We start from the raw sequence: 4,848 nt of genomic DNA, 5'->3' as shown, positions 1-4,848 counted from the left end.
GTTAGATCTCATAAAGTTTGCAACTTTATGAATCTCCAGGTCAAGGTGACCTAGTAGTGTCATGGATTTGCTCTATAATCAAGTTTTGATGCCATGCATAGAGATTAGGTCATAAATCCTCATTTTGACCTAATATGTGTTCAAGACATGCATTGGACATGTATGTCTAAAAAACACCAATCTTTGGCATGGTTTAGGTGTTGGAATCACTTCTGGAAAGGATGGACTTTAGACTTTATGGATTAAGTGTGTTTAAGCCCTTGCATTACCAAAGCTTTATGGTTTGGGTTTGGACCTTTTTGGTAGTCCTAATGGATAAAGTTGGAAACTTTATCCTTCTTAAACACATTATGGTCTAGATCAGAGTTGTGGAACTCTTGGAGTTGAAGAGACAACCGAATATATTAAGCTGTTGGAACTCAGGCGAACACGGTGTGTTTGTAAGTTAAAACGACGTGTTGGCTAAGGTTTTCCCGATTATCTGAATGTTGGCGGAACACGGCGTGCACCAAGAGAACCCGACGTGTTTGGTCAACATGGACTATTGACCTTGATCTTTGACTTTGACCAAATTGGACTTTGGGGGAATTTTGGGATTTTGATGGAATTGGTCACTTGGTGGAAATAGGTATCGGTTAGAGAGCTGAGATTTGGAGTCGGACCTCATCAGTTTTGTTCAGTCTGCGAGGTGAGTTTTCCTCATTATGCTTGTGGGTCGAAGGCACCAAGGCCAACCCTTTGGATTATTGTTATGGTTTATTGTATAATTGTATAATGTAGTGATCTGTTAGATCTGTATCCTGGTAGATAGGATGATGCTATGCTTATTGATCTGTAAGATCTGTGTGTTGTTTGCTTGCTGGTTATTTGTATGCTTTTCTGTTATATATGTATGTGTTCACACGGTGTATATGTGGTTGGGTTGAGGCGGTCTTGCTTTGTGTTGAAGGCCAAAAGACCTAGGGCGTCCTGGATAGACTGAAGGCCAGTGGGGCACACCAGTCAGGCCGAAGGCCCAGAGAACGGTCCATATAGGCTATAAGCCCGATGTGGTGTACTAGTCATGCTGAAGGTTCTGTGAGCGTACCAGATAGACTGTAGGCCGATGGGGCGTTCCATTCAAACTGAAGGTTTTGTATGCATGTTGTTTACTGTTATTATTATGATTATGTGATGTGTTGGTATTTTGTGGGAAACTCACTAAGCTTTGGGCTTACAGTTTTGGGTTATGTTTCAGGTACCTCAGATGATCGCATGAAGGCAAAGGCGTGATAGTGCACCTCCTCACGTTTTGTTTATGATTTTGGGAAAACTCTGATACTACACATGTTTTGAAAACTATTTTATAAACAATGATGATTTGTGGAATGGTTTTAAAAGTTTAAATTTTTCATGAATGTTATAGATGTTACAAGTTGGTATCAGAGCCTTGGTTTGAGTGAATTGGAGGAACACTCGTGTGAATCCAGTCTCAAACTAAGGAAGATTATTTTTCAAACAATTTTCAAATATTTTTCAAAATAACCAAGGAGGATGCAATGTGTATGATCAACCAGAGCCAGTAAGTAGACCCTAAATTACCATACACTTGTTGAGATTATGTTTTGATATGTTAGAACAACATGCTAGTATTAGGATAAGGATCTTCAAGAATTGTATGATAGAATTCGCCTGATATATGATGCTGATATGCATATCTATACATATAATTGTACATCATATCTTAATATTTTTAATTACTTTTATGCCCTTTATAGAAAAAAATGTATTTAATTTGTTATGTATTGTGTTGTAGGGATAAAATATATGCTTGGAGCAGCAAAGAAGTTGGAAGCTAGGAATTTGAATGAAGACTACTAAATGAAGAAAAATACACTTACCACGTCGTGGTGACTATTTTTCGTGAATCTATAAATACCTGCCATTATTCTCCGAATTGGGAACTTTTGCTGGAAGCTATTGATGATTTTTGAAGGCCAAGGATCTGGATTGAAGCTTGGAAGTGAAGAAATCGATTATTGCTTGGGAGTTGAGAGCGTTAAGGCAATAAAACTCTTAATTACGACTTTCTATTATAGTTTAATCATGTCTATGCATATGAAATTCGTTTTTCTGACTTTAGTTGCTGAAATCATGGGCTAAAACCCTATGAATTTCGTTTGGTGTAGATTTGCTTGATTATCTTTGGTTTGATTTATGATAGGATAAAGTTTTATTGGTTATTTGGTAATTTAGCTTATTAAAGAACCTTCTATGCTTATGATCATGGTTGTCAAAATCGCGATCCTGATTGTAGGATCATACGATCCTATGATAAACAACGATTCAGATCGTATTTAGGGTAGGATCGCAGGTAGGATCGTAGGATCGAGATCCGATCCGATCCTATTTTCCTTTGATTGATTTTTTTTGCAAATGAATTTTTTTTACCACTTTATGTCTTTTACTCTTTACCAATCTACCATTTATCATTTTGTGTTGTGACTTATGACTACTATTTTGAAGTTTTTATAACTTTTGAACGAAAAATTGAATGTTTGAAATATTTTTCATGATTAAAAATTATAAATTAAAATTATATTTTATTTTGTGGGATCTTAGGATCCCGATCCCGATCTTGCAAACCCAAAAATGATCCTACATAGGATCTTGATCTTAACAACCTTGCTTATGATAACTGCTTTATCTATTTATTTTTGAGTTTAATTAAGTTTGCATGACTATCTTTCTTAATTGAACTTGAATCTTATGATCTTTGTGGATTGAAAAAATTGTAGGACTAGAGTTTTAACTAAAACCTAAGGTTATATAGAAAAGTGGGTAAGTAATTGTAGGAGCTAATATATGATGACCAATCATATATTGAATTAAATCAATTAACCAATTTGATCAATCTATTATAAGTCTAATTTAACTCAAACCGAACACTAGTAAGTTTGTTAGTTTATCCGTCTGATCACCGTATGAATGAACTTGTTTGCTAAAGGATTAAGTTAGTGAACATTAACTTGGTCATCTTCAGAATCGGTAACCAATTGAACATTAATCCATTGCACTTCCATAAATCAACCATAATAGCAAGTAAATTGAAGCTAAACGAAAGTCTCTAAAATACCCTGGTTTAAATTGTTTCTTTTTGTTTCTTGCTTTAGTTTGATATTTGCTTTAGTTAATTATTAGTTTAACTTAGTTAATTAAGTTTCTAATCTTGCAAAACTAGAGAAACCCTTTTTTTCTAAATCTAGTAGTAATTTAGTTAGATTTTACATAAGAATTAGCTGAATATCTCGTTCCCTGTCTTCGATACCTGTCCATTGTGCTATATTATTTACACCAAGGAACACTGGCTTAAGAAGAAATTAGTTACATTAGTAGGATAAAACTAGTGCATAATTATTTTTCACATCAAGTTTGGCGATGTAACAGTTAATTTTTAGTTTTTGCTTTTGTGCTTTTTACGTGTTTGATTTGTTTTTATTGCATAGTTTATGACCAGTGGATCAAATACACCTTTGATTCCACCACTTGAAGACCCGGAGTCAGCTTTTTGTAAAAACACAGATAAAATCATAGGAGAATCTGCAACACCAAAGAAATCACCTTTCAAGAATCTCAAATCGGTTTTTAGCAGGAAGAAGGGAAAGCAGGTAGGAGAATCAAGCAAAACCCCGAAGGACGAAAGCATTGAGAACAATCCAACGAAAGAGGACACCCATTATGAAACAGACGAGGAAGGAAGCGAAACCGACACAAAAAAAGAAAGTGAACCCGAAAACATCATGGCGGACATTGCCGACATTTCCATGGAGGCATACAAGAAAATATTTTGTGATGACACTAGACCGGGTCTTGTGCAACCCGCCATTCCAGCCACTGCCACATTTGAACTCAAGGGGCACATCCTTGTTGCGCTAAAAGAGATTCCATTCACCGGAAAAGATCAAGAAGATGCCTACAAACATCTTGATGAAGTCAGTGACATCGCCGATTACTTCAACATCCCAAATGCTCCACGCAAACAGTGTTATTGAGAATGCTTCCGGTCACTTTCAAGGGAGTTGACAAGGATTGATTGAAGGCACTTCCACTGGGTGCATTCATTACATGGGAAAATTTGAGTGAGGAATTCTTGGATCAATTTTACCCACCTGCAATGGTGGCTAAACTAAAGAAGGCCATATCTAACTTTAAACAACAAATGAATGAGTCGCTATTTGAAGCATGGGAGCGCTACAAGGGATTACTTCAAAATTGTCCCCAAAATGATCTTAATGTGCAACAAGAAGTTTCCATATTTTATGATGGGGGTAAATGTGATGACAAGGCAACTCCTTGACTCTCAAGGACCATTAACCAAGAAGAATCCTGCTGAAATTAAGGAGCGTATTGAAAATTTTCTAAACATTCAAGAGAGTACCACAACCCGAGAAATGATGTAGCAAGGGGATCAACAAATTCTCCTTCGGAGTACACGTCAGCGGTCTTAGCAAAGTTGCATAACATGGATAGGAAGATGACTAAGATGGATAAAACAATCAATGCTATACGAGTGGGGTGTGAAATTTGTAAAGGGACACATCTAACCAAAGACTGTGATCTTGATGAAAATGGAAACCGAAAGGCTCAAGCTTTCTACTCGAGCGGTGATCGATATGATGAAGATTGGAGAAAACCCAAGAAGAAGTGGTTACCTTATGACGAGTACAAGAAAGCCAAGGAAGAAATGTATGAACCAAAAGGAAGAGGATTTTACCAAAAAGTGGAACCACATCCTGAAAACGAATCCGATTTCGAGTCAATGCTTACCCATTTTGCAACCACATCTAAAAAAAGGCACCAGGAAACCGA

General features: G+C 36.5%; 1 non-coding gene across 1 annotated transcript; it reads right to left on the bottom strand.

The window, feature by feature from the left end:
- Positions 1-4,162: 4,162 nt before the first annotated feature.
- Positions 4,163-4,269, bottom strand: LOC145096365 (small nucleolar RNA R71). Its single transcript, XR_013703773.1, has one exon. It is a non-coding gene; the product is annotated as a small nucleolar RNA R71 (small nucleolar RNA).
- Positions 4,270-4,848: the final 579 nt, after the last annotated feature.

Source organism: Lactuca serriola, chromosome 3, assembly GCF_051521515.1.
Source record: "Lactuca serriola cultivar US96UC23 chromosome 3, Lser_US96UC23_V15, whole genome shotgun sequence".
Taxonomy (NCBI): Eukaryota; Viridiplantae; Streptophyta; class Magnoliopsida; order Asterales; family Asteraceae; genus Lactuca; species Lactuca serriola.
Note: the sequence above shows the minus strand (reverse complement) of the source record. Positions and strands in the feature narration are given on the sequence as shown.